This window comes from Anomalospiza imberbis, chromosome 6 (assembly GCF_031753505.1).
Source record: "Anomalospiza imberbis isolate Cuckoo-Finch-1a 21T00152 chromosome 6, ASM3175350v1, whole genome shotgun sequence".
Classification (NCBI taxonomy): domain Eukaryota; kingdom Metazoa; phylum Chordata; class Aves; order Passeriformes; family Viduidae; genus Anomalospiza; species Anomalospiza imberbis.
In genome coordinates this window covers 15,766,452-15,782,025 of record NC_089686.1, presented here as the reverse complement: position 1 = coordinate 15,782,025, position 15,574 = coordinate 15,766,452, and the positions used below count along the sequence as shown (strand labels likewise).

At 43.3% G+C, this 15,574-nt stretch overlaps 1 protein-coding gene across 4 annotated transcripts in view; it reads right to left on the bottom strand.

Moving 5' to 3' along the window:
- Positions 1-15,574, bottom strand: part of ITPK1 (inositol-tetrakisphosphate 1-kinase) — a 135,381-nt gene that overhangs the window by 67,952 nt on the left and 51,855 nt on the right. The window lies entirely within an intron of this gene.

Below are 15,574 nucleotides of genomic sequence, written 5' to 3'. Positions count from 1 at the left end.
CTGTGGAAATTCATCTGCTACTGAAACAGTTATTTAGCTGGTAAGGAGGGGTGCAGCTTCCAAGAGCAGACTTTGGAAGTTAGCCAGGTAGGAGACAAAGATTTGGGGTGGGATGTGCAGAAAGCCTGCTCCAGACAGCACAGGAAGGCATGAAAACAGTGGCAATGTGTTAGAGGGCTTAGTCCCAGTACCAAAACAGGGTTCAAGAGCAGAGGAACCAGCTGCACTGGAAAAAGATTGAGGAATTCTCTCTTGATGAAATATCAATGCAGAAGCTTACTGGACCTTTATGAGATGCATGCAAGGATCCTAAGAGAGCTGGCCAGTATTATTGTGAGGACTTCGATTTATCAGGATATAAATCAAAACTATGGAGATTCTAACTAAATCAGGCAAAAAAAAAAAAAAAAAATCCACCACAAGGGCAGTCTGGTTACAGCAGTCCCACAGAGGTGGTAGGATCTCCATTCATCAAGATTTTCAACACCTGACTGGGCAAAGCCCTAAGCAACTTAGTCTAAATTTAATGCCAAGTGTGCTTTGATGAAGATGATGTATTGCAGACCTCTAAGATGCTCACAGAACTTGATGATCCCATGAAGCTACTTACCAGATTTAACCTTAGTGTAAGTGCCAGAGCTGGCTCATGTTCTAGCCAACACACCAGGCTGCTCACAGCACAAAAGCTGTGAGATTCAATTCACCCAGTTGTGAGACCTACTGCATCAATGACAACTTAACCTTGTAAATGCTAAACCAGGAACATCGTTGAGAGGAAAGATGAATGTGTGCTCACTAAAGTTAGTATCTGATTTTACCTGCATGATCCTTTCTATGGCTACTTTCTTTTTTATTCAACTCTGGTGAAGAAGGGTGTGAAAGGCACGAGAGAGGAGTACTGCTGTTCATGCTGTTTTCTGTCTCATTAGCTTGAGTTTTGTTCTACTAAAATTTCCCACCCTACAGAAATGGCCCTGCTTTGAATTAAGAAGTGAGTGCCTTAAAGAAGGTAAAGATATAAGACACGATCAAACCAATAAAACTAAACCAGCACAGATCTATCAGCCTTATATTAATTTGCTAGTTGCTAATCCATCCGATCCACAGAGTTGAATTACTTTTCTTGTGTAGGCACTCTTATCTGGGCCAGGCTTCCCTGAGCAGAATAACTGAAGGTACCTGTGGCACAAAAGCAAATTGAAAGCCTGCCAATTCCTCCCTCAGAGACCACCCTTGCTTGCCCATTACTATATGCTCCTACTAACAGTTATGGGTTGGGGCCCTTTGAATCCTTATGCAGATTCCAATACAACTGGAAAACACTGTGTGTGTCTCTCTTCCAAGGAGGCAAACAGAGGCACTGCTCACAGGTGGGCAGCCACTCCCTACAAGCCAAGAGGACAGACTTGGTGTGGATGGCTGGCTAAGCTGTGGCCAGGCGAGGCAGTCCACAGAAGGTCTGGCTGTCCTGACATATTTTCACTCACATGTAGTGCAGCACAGAGGCTAGGGCACAGCCTAAGTATCTACAAAACAAAGGCAAAATGGAGTGAACTGCACCTTGGCTAAAGAACATGGAAAGAGATAATTAACTTCTTCAACCAAGTACCAGAAAAATCAGTTAATATCCTTAAAAGAAATCTCAGATGACTATAGTGATGCTTCTGATTTTTTTCCATCTGCCTATCACATCTGGAAGGAAACAGCAAAACAAAGGGTCCATTTAACTAGGTCAGAAAGTTCACGGTTGCCAAGGTACAAAATTCTGAATTAATCCATTTTCAGGACTTGCAGTTTGAAAAGCAGTAAGAAGCAAGTAAGCACTTGAGATTGGTTACCCCTCTAACATTCTTCCTGAACTTTCAGCTCAATCTGCACAGAAACATTCAGAAAACAAGAAAACAGTCCTCCCTTTCAGCCTTGACCCAGGAATAGAAGTAAGCCTTCAAGGCAAATCCAAGCATTTCCAGCACAGTGTTTTCCACAAGCATAAGACATCTGGGCAAGATAACTTCTTCACAACAGTTGTGCCAGCTAAACACAACAGGTATATTTTGAGAACAAAACCAAATGCACATACTTTGCACACTGGAAAGCATTGACAAGGCTCCCCCTAACACTGTTTTGCTTCCCCCTCACCAGTAAAGCAATGTGAGAAACGGCAGCGTGATAAAGCAGCTTCTCTGGAAGGAAGTTTAGTGACCACTTCTGTTGCCTCAAAAAGGACAGCAGGTACATTTCAGCCACAAAAACCTTCAAAATTGGATCCAGTATTTTGTGGATTGGAGGATCAAGCCATTTGCAAGAATAAGTTCTCTGTGTTTAGAGCCATGCTGTAGAAAGCAAATAATCCTGGGCTGTGTGGAATTTGGAAGAGATCCACCTTCCTTTTAAGCACTAAGAAAAAAAATTAAAAGTAGAGGAAGAAAAGATTTGAGAAGGTAAAAAGAAGCCTTTTCAAAGTGGAGTATCAGAACCAAAAAGAAGTCAGTGAAAGTAAAGTGCAAAATTTCTGATGGCCCTCTGCTGAGACAAACACTGATTCACTGTTTGTCATCAGCTGGAATTTGAGCCCTCCTACTTCCCTTCCCTTTCAGTATCTCTCTCTCCAAATGATCTCTGCATTTGACATGGTCACCCAAAGGTTTGTTATTGCAAAGAACCTGCACCATAGCAACAGAAGTGAGAGAAAAGATTTATCAGCACCAGCTTGAAAAACCAGAGATATATCTATCATGCCTTTTCTTCTCTGAGGTAGGCTTTAGCCTGCAGCCTACTCTGTTTGCCCTTCATGTTAAAAAGCCAACCTCAACTAAGTATTGGTTTCATGGCATTGCCACTTATCAGCAAAACTCAGGTGCATGACATGGAAAAGACTATCAACACTGTACACAATAAATATACAAGGCATATATTTGACATGGGTGGGTGCACTGTCTCTGGGTAAAAAACTGTCTGGATGGCCAGGCCCAGAGAGTGGTGGAGAATGGAGTTAAATCCAGTGGGCAACTGGTCACACCTGGTGTTCACCAGGGCTCAGTACTGGTGCCAGTGCTGTTCAGTGTCATTATCAATGATCTGGACAAGGGCATTGAATGAACCCTCAGTCAGTTTGCAATTCAAACCAAGCTAGGCAGGAGTGTTGATCTCCTGAAGGGCAGGAAGGCTCTGCAGGGCGATTTGGACAGCCTGGATCCATGGGCCAAGACCAACTGAATGAGGTCCACAAAGGTCAGGTGTCAGGTGTTGCACTTGTGTCACTCACAACAGCCCCACACAACATGACAGGCTGGGGACAGAATGGCTGGAAAGCTGCCTGGTGGAAAAGGACCTGGGGGTGCCATCTCACAGCAGCTGAACATGAGCTGCCTGTGCTCAGGTGGCCAAGAAGGCCAATGGCATCCTGGCCTATGCCAGCAGGACCAGGGCAGGGATTGTCCCCCTGTACTCAGCACTGCTGAGGCCACACCTTGAATCCTATGTTCAGTTCTGAGCCCCTCATGACAAAAACTTCATTGAGGTGTTGGAACATTTCCAGAGAAGGGCAACGGAGCTGGGGAAGGGTCCTGAACACGGTTCTGATGAGGAGTGGCTGAGGGGGTGTTTAGCCTGGAGAAAAGGAGGCTAAGAAGAGACCACATCGCTCTCTACAACCATCTGAAAGGAGGCTGTAGCCAGGTGGGAGTTGGTCTCTTCTCCAAGTAACAAGTGATAAGACATGGGGAAAAGTCCTAAAATTGCACCAGGGAATATTTAGATTGGATATTTAGAAAAATTTCTTCACTGAAATAAGTCAATCATTAGAACAAGTTGTCCCAGGAAGTGGTGGAATCACCATCCCTGGAGGTGTTTAAAAGACATGTAAATGTGGCACTTGGGGATCTGGTTTATTGGTGGACTTGGCAGTGCTGGGTTAACAACTGGATTTGATTTTAAGGGTCTTTTCCAACCTAAATGATTATATGGTTCTGTATGCCTTTCCTGGTCTTTCAAATCCATATATGGGAGAAACCAACCAGTAGATAAATGCTCTTATCATAGCTGGCAGCAGCCAGCCTGACCACCTTTTAATAGAAGGATGGGCTGAAAGTTACAAAACACTCCAAGCTTAGAAATGACAGGCTCTCCCACAGCCTTCCCAGAGACGCCACTGGAGAGCAAGTTACAGGCACACAGGGCTCTGTCTCTGCCCTCCTCTCCCCTTCCCTCTTCCTCTGTCCTCCAGAAACACACAGCCAGCACATTATCCAAATCATTATAGAGAAGGGCAAAAAATGTTTATTTCCATTAAGCATAATTTGTTTAAAGTTTTGGGGTTGTTTTTCTCCAGAACCCTGGCAATCCATCTGTATTGCAGGGACAGGGCGAATGCCTGGCAAAGTGCCATGGCTCTCCACTGGTCCCAACTGCAATCCCACACAAATGCATTTCTGGAAGCTGTGTTTAAAAATAAAACTATGTCCAAGTGGAGAAAATCTGGATTTGTTCACTCAGGGGAAAAAAAACAGGCCAAACAACTACAAATGCTGGATTTAAGAAAAAGAAATATAATTTATAATAAAGATTAAAAATAGTTGTGTATTTTTTGTTTTATTCAGTGTTTCCACTCCATGGTATAATCAGCTGTATTTCAGAATCTGCCTGATTAGGATTTGTGACTTTGTTGTTTTTTTTTTTAAAGCTCTTCTTCCAAAATAGTTTTTGGATTAGCATTCACATGAAATGAAGTTTTAATACCAACCTGTTCTTTTATCTGAACCAGAGAGTAATATCTACTGCTATATCCCTGAGGATTGTAGAGTCTACATTTCTATTTATCTTCACTTTTCTCTTATTATATTTTCATTAAAAATAAGGACCCATACAGCTATTCTTCAAACATTTTGCTCCCGTTCTCCAACCCACTAACAAACTCCACTCACCAGGATGCTGCACTAAGTTCCTGCTATGTTTTCATTTGATGTGCTGCTAGGACAGGAGTGTTCTAGGATGTGCATCCTTAGAACAGGAGTGCACATCCCTTCACAGCAGCCCGTCATGCTGCAGGTAGAAAATATTCATGAAACTTTCAGCCAAAGGAGGTAAATGAAGGCAGAGGGTAAACCAGAAATCTAAGCCTTCTCAATAGGCAGGTAGCACCAAATCATCAGACATTAACTCAAGTGCTAGAAAACTTAATAAAATGCCACAGAAGGGAAAGAATCCATTCAACTTTCTGGTAGGGACCTGTCAATACTCTGCTACACATTTCACGAATCACAGTCCAGAAGTCCCTTTGTGGTAATCTAACCACTCTCCTCCCTGTGAACTGGACATACAACTTCAGCCTGACCTGACCTCTTTGCTCCTTACTTCCTGAGACTGACTACTTCCTGAGTATACAGAATTTTCTACACAAATCTATTGTATTCTGCTATTCAAATACTCAGCTAAGACTGTATTGGTCCCAAGATATGTGGTGTTTATTTCAACCTTAATTCAGCTTCTTAAACTCCACTGCATGAAAACCTTCAGGATTTTAGCACTCATCTTCCACTCCTATGGCTATTTTCTACCCTTGATTTTCATCACATACATTTTTATCAAAAGGCTTGTAAAATAAAGCTTTTCAAATTCTTCTCCCAACCCCACCCCCAGTGTTCACCTGTGCTGTGCATCAATGCTGAGCAAGTCATAATGAAGAAAAGTCACACTCTCCAGATGAGAAAGCCAAGTCTTCACAAAACTGAACCCTGACAGCTGATCTATTGGTGGACACTGTTCTCTCCCAAAAAGCTCAAAGAAAGCATCTAAAAATATCTTAGGTGCTTTGGAGGGGGGGAAGGGAAGCAGCAAAAATCAATACTGCCAAGATCACTGTTTCACCCTACTGTAAAAAGTAAACAAAAATACAGATGCTTATTCTAATTACAGGTGAGAATGTGCTTGCTTTTGAAAGAAAGTAGGAAAATTTCCTGAAAGAAATCAGGAAAACAGTTGTGCATGTCCAGCCATACTTGCAATACCTACTTGTGCACAGCAACAGAACAGAATGGCACAGAAGCCTGACTGCTCTTGGGACAAACCAAGGGAAATCCATAGCAAGAAGTAAGACCAGCACATGCTTCTTTCATGAATTAAATCCTTCAGGGACTACACACTCAAAAAAGGAGCCGTCAGGTCTGTGCAGCCCAAAACTGACACAAATGACTCCCTGCCAAAGCATGGAAGGTAACAATGTATATATCACTAAACATTTCCTCAGAGGAAAGAGATTATGCAACCTGGCATTTTCAGTGGTATACAGGCTCCTGTAGTTCCTAAAATACCCATGTATTGTAACTAAATAAATATTTGTATATTTAGGAGATTTTCTCTTTATCTCCCTCTGAGGAAAAAAGTTATCTGGGCTTTCATCAAGTCCAGATAGTGCACAAGTCTTCAGCCCTTGCTGCTGCTAACGAGGCCAAAGGATACCAAAGCTACATGAACTCCCCCAGGCAACAAACACCAGCTCTGTCCCATTGCAAAGGGCAAACAGGGACCTGACCATCAAAGGCTGTAAAGAAAGAGCAAAAAGTGCACCGAGAGGTGCTGGTCTGGCTCTGCACGCCGCCTTGCCCAGCACTGCATTCACCTGCACATCCCGTTGCGGCAGCAGCAGTCCGAGAAAGGAAATCCGCTGTGGTGAGCAGAACGCCCCCCTCACACTGACAACAGGAGAGGGCACCGCAGCGACCCACTAACAGCCACCACCTCACACGGGAACTCTGCCCCAGGCAGGAAGGAAACACCCTGAAAATACCCTACACCTGCCTCCTGGTCTTTTCTGGAAGTTGAACGCTGACCAAGTGCTCACCCTTCTACCACTGCAGGACACCAGAGGTTATCCTCTGTTGTTCTGCCCAGCTTAGTTTAATAGAACCACCAAAGGAGAAGGAAAGCATGTCCCACACTGTGATATGTCATGCAGACTCTCAGGCAAATCTCAGTGACATCCCAGGCATCAAGACATGCCTAAAGGTGAGGAGCAGCATAACATAGCCTATGAAGCTGGGCTCCCATTTTCCCAAGTACTGAAACTTTAGCACCAGAGAAGATTCTGGGTTTGACAGATGGTTTCTTTGTGTTTTCTTGAATTCTTGTGTTTACTTTGCATTCTGCTGGGCACAAGTTGCCAGAGAGTATGTGAGAGCTGCACATTTTCAGGAGTTGCACACAGCTGCTCCCCTGGAAGCTTGGTACAATGTCTGAAACATCTGGGAAGTTCTCACTTCTAGCTGTATTCTAGAGGAAATGAAGGTAAAGGAAGCTCATGGGGTTTTTTTACACTACATATACTAACATACACAGACACCATTTATGGATCACTTCCCCAATTACCGCACAAACTGACTAGTTCTTGTACATTTCAAGGCTTGTCCCCAAGTAATGCAATCCCCCAGGACCTTGGTGAGCTTCACCTCCCCACAGCCTCCTCTGCCCCCTCCCACAAAAGCAAAGAGTGAGCCAGCACTGCTCTTGCCTGTGCAGGAACACTGGGATAAGTTACTGCACCCCAGTTACTCAAACCTCTCCCACTGCTCCCCTGATTTCCCTCCTTACTCCTCTGACCTTGGTATATAGGGTCAGTGATACATTTCCACTCAGCATCATCCTCCTGTTAGCACAAAGTTTTGCCCCTTCGCTTCTTTAAAAGCACAAGAAATCCCATGTTTGGGCTATGGCTAAAGTTCTTCACAGAAAGCATTTTCAGTCTTTCTCCTTTACCTAGGACTGGAACGCTGTAATTAGAACTTTGTTTTAGACTCAGAGCCCAACACACACACACAAATAAATTCTAGCAATTAAAGTTTAACAGCTTGGTTTATATCCTACAATACCTTGGCAGTTGCAGAAAGTTCTTTCCAGAACTTGCCAAGATGTGGGAATGGCTGTTTCTGAGCATGATATTAAACTGCGAGCTCATGTCCCATTAGGATTGGACTGCAGTGAGCAGGTTTTTGTAGGCAAGTAGTTAAGCAGCTCAATCTTACTCAGGGATGGTTTGAAAGACAATTGCTGATTTTCAGCAATGCAGAAGAAATAATCAATGTTACTCAAATCCAGAAAAGCCTCTTGCCAAGGGTGTCTCCTGAGGTCACCAAGGCTCCTGTGGATTAAGAAGGGCAGCAGAACAAATCCACAGATTAGCAGAGGAGAAAAGTTGAACAGAAAATGTGTGACATGGGAGGATTAATGCCCCAAAGAATGAAAACAAGTTATAGAAAAACAAGAACACAGGAGAATGAGCATAACCTGCCTTGCTTCGCTTCCTGGAACTGTCAAAAAGGCAATGTTCAGAGCACCACATTAAAATGCTATAGAGGAAATCGCAGTAGTGGAAGGTATGGGAAAATTACTATGTGGTTCACAAAATCTCTGGCTCGCTCTGGAATGGGAAAATCAGACCCAGAAACCCTTCTTCTTTTTACTTTACATGGCAGAATTTTAATGTTCTTTTGCGTGAGCTCGGTCAGCTGTAGCCCAGTTATTGAACTGACAGCTCAATCAACTCTGCAGGAGAGCAGATAGCAGAGGAGGAGTGGAACGGAGACACTATCCATGGAGAATACTCCAGCTAATCTAGAGTACAGAAACAGTGTAGCACTACAGCCAGCACAGCCCAGGTAAACAGAGGGAGGGGCACAAGAGTGGTGAACCTTTACTCCTCTCATGTTTTCAATCTTAATTATATCACCATACATGGAATCAAAACATCAAGACCTTACAGTACTACAAATACCTTTGGTTTTTTAATAACCACTGGATACAGAGAAAGTTAAGATGAAGGAAGCATATTCTGAAAGTTTCTCTTGAAGTCACACAAACATGGACTGCCTAACTTCCTTCCTTTTGATCATGGGATTAGATAAGTAGAAAAGCTGATACATAAGAAATATCCCTCAGAAAGCCTGGCTACTACCCTTTATCCTTAGGGCTGACAAAGCTCAGCTCTGGACTTACACCCCACAGATCAGGCTCAGCTTTTGGATAATTCTTCAGCAGCACCTGTCAAACATCAAGAGCAGTCAGAGCTCCTGTGTGTGCAGCTGTACTTCCCATGAAATTGCCAATGTCTCTGCTGTGTCTCTGCTGTAATTCTCCCTTCAACAAAGCTTCCCATCTGGCACAGCCAGGCTGCCAGAACCCTCTTCATTTCTGTTAGCTACTAGCCCCCAGAGAGCTGTATTTCTAGGTGCATTTCCCTTTCTCAAGAGACTCTCGATGACGCCAAGCTGTAAGCAAATGTAGGTAGCACCCAAAGTACATTTAAACCAGTCTGCTCATCACTTTGCTGAATTTATGTGCTCTTTATTGTGTACTAGGAAATTTAAATGCATGTGGAGGGAGCAATAGCTGTTCAAGTAGAAAGTTTTTGTGCTCTTTATTCACCCCCTGCCTAAACTAATCAGGATCCCTTCTGAAAAATAAACCAAAATTGAAACATAGTTCTCTTTTAAAAAATCCTCCTTCATCCAAACACATTTTTACGGTGCTGCTCATGACCACTGGATAGCTAGCAATGCTTGTGCAACTGCAAATGATAGAGGAGGAAGAGGAGGGAGAGGCACACTAGAATAAGACAGGGAAGAAACACAAAAGCTTTAGAAGATTTAGCCTAAAGGGAAAATAACAACAAAAAAGGTTGCTCTTAAACATAGAGAAGGCCATGCTTAGGCTGACCTATATCATATCCCCATACTGCATGAGCAGAAATCAGAAGAGATTGAAGAGACTGTGGCATTCGATTCCATTCTGTTCCAGCAAGTATTATTTATGGAAGAATGAAGTTGCCTTTCAATTACAAAGCATTACTTCAGCTTGAAACCACTGCTCCCAGTGAGACAACATGATGAAACCATCCCTTGCAAGGGTGAACTTAAAGGCATTTGAAATGGTCTGAAATGAACACAGCTGCAAAGGTGAAACAGCTCATCATTTCTCAAATGAAGGAAGAAGGGCATAGGTGGACATTACAATCATCCCTCACTGGTGCTGCACTGCCAGAAGGTATCTGAGAAAGCAGCAGAAAATGAAGTCAGGAGAAAGTGGCTGAGACACAGGCAGGTGGAACTGGAAAAAGACAAGGACCTGTAGAAGCACAGGAAGGTGAATGAAGGGTTAAATAAAAGAGAAGCTGACAATGGCTTGCACACTGAAAGCAGCAGTGGCAAACCAGAGAGGCTGTGCTAGTGGCATTCCTCAGGCACTGGTTTTCTGATTATTTTATTTAATATCTTCATTAGCAGTCTTAGCACAGTAAGTAGATTGCTGATAGATCACAATATCTACACAGCTCCACCACTTAGCAGTATCACGCAGAAGGGAGAATCAGAAATAAAACAACACTGAGTAAATACAAAATGAAAATGATGATGACATGACAAAAAAAATATCAGTCTCTCCAGGATTAGGGTATTTTACCTGAGGGGTAGTTTAAGAGTTAAACTACTGAAACAGGCACTACTGAGAGCCCTATTGAATAGATTCACCCAGTTCAGGCATCCATGACTAGAAGTAGAAAATCAAAATTTAAAAAATGCTTAAGAATTCAACTAAACTTTTTAAGTTACAGGCTCAAGAACACATAAAATCCCTTCCACACATTCCATGGCCATGGATCCTTATAAACTATGAATAGGAGTATTTGGCCTAATGGAGATTCTTTGAGTGTTAACCACTTTCTGGCAAGAAATAGCCTACCTTAATCATAAATACTGTTGCTGCACTGGAATAGTAACTGATTTGATGCTATAAATGGGCATTCTGGGGTGTACAGCACAAACTGAAATCTGCTACCCAGAACACATTTGTTCCTGGAGTTCCCTAAATATTCTCAGAGGAACAAAAGAACTAGGAGGTACAGCAATGGAGACCAAACAAAAAAATCTCAGGTTTCAGATTATTCAAACCTGCATTCCACTTTATAAACAGAGCACTAAGTGAGCAGCACAGAGGTGAGATTTAAAAAGGACCATCAGAAACATCCCTCAGGAAGAAGCAGACAAAGCAGCACTTTGTCATTGACCTGTGAATCAGGTTGGGCACACTCCCTAGCTCTGGTGTCTTCCCTCATGCACTTGACTGACAAGCCATCCTCACCAGATGGAGAAGGAACTCTGTCCTTGGCAAGGCAGCCAGGCCATGCTGCAAGGATCCTGCAGATACCTTGTCTCACTGAGATGGCTGGGCTGACTTACAGGAATATCAGTGACCCAGAAGTAGGTCAAAACTTCATTTTAATTGGTTAATAATAGTTTCAGATTTTGTCTCACAAGCCTACCATCTGACTGTTGGGGCTTTAAAATGACATAAGCCACCCCTCGCCACTCATTTTCTTTTCTTTTTTGCTGTTTGAACAGGGAAATGACTTCCTGTTCAGGGAAGACAGTGAATGCTGGAGTAATTAAATGAGCTAGAAAAAGAACAGCTAAAATTGCATTTTTTATTCCTCACTCAACTCTGTTTACAGGAATGTCACGCCTTCCTGTCACAGCAACAGGTAAAACATCCAAAGAAAATGTTGGTATGCCTTCCACAGACACCAAATCCCATCTTCACTATTCAAGCTCATTTTAACAGGCAAAGATGGGAAGAGGGTAAAATAGTTAAAATACAAGGTCACAGCCAGAGTGGGAAAAGCCCATCTCTGTGTAGCTTACAACCACAGAACAGAGTGCCAGACATGCTCCTAGAAGGTCTCATGCTATAACCTAGTTTTCAACCATGTTTGCACACACTCTCTGCCTGAGCTCTGACTTCAAGGCACTTGTCTTGACTCTCACTCAGCTGTCTGTCAAGATGCCCTCCGCTGCTTCTCGTGCATCAGTACAGGTGATGCTTCATTTGCTCCCCTTCCTTCTTCAATCTGCTGCATGAGGGTAGCTCCAAACTCTTTCCAAATTTCACCATGGCATCACTTCTCCCCTGCTGTCACCTGGGCCAAACCCATTCTGTCAACTGCCAGAGAGGGCTGGTCCCAGCTCCCATCTGCCCCCAGACCCCTGCTGCAGCAGACATTCCCAGCAGCCTCATTTTGACACTCTGGTCTTCCTCCCCTCAGCTGTGTTTTTCATTGTAATTGGACCTCAAGTTCATAATTCTAGTTTTGCTCTTCTACCTCTGGCTCTTACCTCAACCTCTGCTTTTGCTCTGTCCCATCTAGCTCTTTGAGCTCCCCTCTTACACCAGTCTCTGTGAACATGACCACCAAATTACTTGACTTGCTATTTAGAAGTCATCATCAATTCTCTCAAACTCTCTTCTTCTTGAAATCCAGACCTTCCAGATTCCTTGTATTTCTCACCACATCACCCTTCTTTTGGATCAGAGGGAAGTCCTCTTCAAAATTCTTGAGTTAATTCTCTCCTACCTCTCACTCACCCACAAAGCCAACTTCCACAGCCCGCCTCAAAAATCCAGGCAGTACCTTAGCATTTTCTTGCATCCTGCTGCTTCCACAGCAGAAGAGCTTGCCACAAACATATACACAGCTCTGTCACTGCTAGACTTCATATCCCTTTTTCCAATTCCTGCTTTGCTGGAGTGACATAAAATCACTTCTAAAACAGCCAAATGCTTGGAAATCTTCTGCCTTTTCCCCAAAGGTTTATTTGACTCCATATACCAGTTCGACCACATCTAGATTTAGAGAAGCAAGGGTGTGGGTGTGCCATTGCACCTAAACACAGCTACACAGCTTTGAGCAAGGACACTCTGAACTTCTAAGGGCAGAACAAGATGCACAGAGGCATCTCAGCTGAACTTAGAGCCTTGACTACTGAGAAGGTTTTGCACAAAAAAAAAGATAGGTATAATATACACATTTATATATGGTAAACACATTTATATATTTTCTTTTACATATATATTCCTACCCTTCCAAAAGCTCTTGTTGGAGAAGATACACATGTTCTTCCTCCCCTTTGCTTCTAACTAGTCAACTTTCACTTAGGACATGGCAGAAAAGAAACCACTACATTGCCACTCTGAACCATCTTCAGAAACCAAGAACTCATGTTGAGTTTTGCACATTTCCCTGTAGTCATTTGTCACCACTTGAGTATCTAAAAGCCTACATTTCAGGGTGAAAAGGGAGCTTGAAACCACTACATTGCATTTCAGTGACATCACTTGATAATCAGAAGTACTCTCTGACATTAGTCCTTAAAACTATGACATGAACACAAACTCTTTCCTTTGCCTGTTCCACCTGGGAGCCAAGCACTTCACCATAACCAGCCAGCTAGGAAAAACTAAAATCACATATCATGGCTTTTATACTCAGAAGTTTTCACATCCAATTGGCAAAAAGGGCCTGCTTGCTGACAAAACCCCTTCCACACACTTCCTGAGTGTTTACTCTTTGCTCTTAGCCTAAGCAAAATATCTTTAAACCTCTTGGGCACAAGCACACTTGAAACTTTCAGGATAAATCTGTATTTCCAAATGAAACCTCCTTTCCTTACTCAAAACTTAAAATGTGAACAAACTTTCCATTTTAATTTATGGCATTATTCACATAAGAATCATCTTCACATAACTTCAGGGAAAACTTCTATTTAATGAAGCTTTTAATGGACCATGCTGAAAAATAGAGCCAAATTTCCCCCTTTGCATCACCTGACTTACTGTTCTTGCTCAACCCACGGGAACTGAAAAGCTGACTTAAAAACCTCAGACAACTGGCAAAAAAAGTTCCTGCAGATGAAGTTCACCCTGCACATCACAGCAGAGTGAAAAAACTATTTCCCAGCAGGAGCTGGTAAGGCAATTCCCAAAGGCTGCTTCCTTTAAGCTGTGTTGCAATGTGAGTACAGATGCCTTCAGCAGTGGACTCCCAGCAGAAGGTAGGTGATCCAGAGCTGTCCAGCTCCCTATTCTCACCTTACCAAGGACATTAAAAAGTGTTTCTGACCATGACTTCCCTCTCCACTTTGCATCTCTCTACAAGCCTCCTTTATTTCCCTTCATCCCTGGCAGCTGAGGATGACTGCTGAACTGGCATCTCCCTCCACTCCAGCCAGTTCCTGTCAGCTCAGTCAGGCCACCAGTCCCTGCCAGCAGCCCACAGAGCCATCCCTTGCTGCTGTTTACAGACAGGAAAGAGAAGGTGTGTGACCCAACTGGCCTCCACTAAAGATAAAGTTATCACAGCTCCAATTGTTCCTATCTACATCTGTTGGTAGGAGGAAATAATCAACTTGTCTGAGCTGGAGCAGGGGACGTTGGTGAGCATGAATCAGAAAGCTGCTCAATTAGTGTGTAGTAAATGGCACCTTACCATTATTTCTCCCTGTTTGCATGGGAACAAGAGGCAGGGTGTTGAGGAGGTGATGTGGGGAAAGGCAGAGATCTTTACGTAAAACCAGAGATAAACTTTTAATTCTTCATAGCAGCTTTTCAGAAGAAAAATACAAAGATTATAGCTGGAACAGCAATGTTTTAACTAAAATACAATAAACTGTGTTCCAAGGCATCAGGCTCACCTTAAGAAGGCTTGGTTTCTGTCCCTTTACTACCATCATTACCTTAATAAGCTTTAGCAGCACTGGAGTGCCTGTTGCACTCTCACCTGGAAGTTCACCATCCAGTAGGTCATTTCAGCCCTTTCAAGTTATCTCCTCCACCGTGCATTTTTATCATTAGCCCACTTTGTCTTTAAAAACTGAATCAGGACATCAGAGACATGCTTATGAACCTACAGCAGCTGTGAGCCTTACAAGAACAGAACTGACACCCAGGTTCTTCTACTCTATCTCAACTTGTTGAGCTTTTCAGGTCTCTGCAACATCAGCCAAAGTCAAAGATCCTGTGGCTTGATAAAGCCCTGTGTTTAGCACAGCTTCTTTATTCTACTTTTGTAACTAGCCAGGAGCAGGGTCTGTTACTACTTCCCAACTTCAGGGCAATACTGTAAGCTTTGATTAGCCCCCAAGGCATGCTGAAGGCTCTGGAGCTGCTTCTCTGTGAAAAAGTTCCTCCAAGTTCCTAAAGCTACCAAATATTCCTTCTTTTGCAAGAGAGCAAGAACGGATCTCTGAACAAGACTCTTTAGGACAGTCATTGGTTGTGCTGGGTTTGGCAGGGATAGAAATAATTTCCTTCTCAGCAGCAGCCTGTGTTTTCAACTGGTGACAAAGCCAGTGTTGATAACACACCCAATGCTGCAGTTCTTGCTGAACAGGGCTTTTGCACACTGCTCAGGCCACCTCTGCTTCTGAAGCTGTCCCTGCAGCCTGTGGATGGAGGTGGGCAAGAGGCTGGGAGGGGACACACCTGGGAGATCTGAGCCCACCTGAGCAGAGACTGGTTGGGGTCTTAGCCGCCTCCTGGGGTCAACCCACCACCTGGGTAAACCAAGATACTGGTTTACAAAGTATCTTTGAAATTTGAGCTCAAGCTGCTGCTAAACTCAGATTTAAATCATGTGATAAGGTTAAAATTAGAAGTGAATAATACATTTCAGAACATCTGGCAGGCATAGATCAGACATTTCTGTTGTTCAGGTGAATGTCCAAGGCCTTTTTAAAATCCCTTTCCATCTCTACAC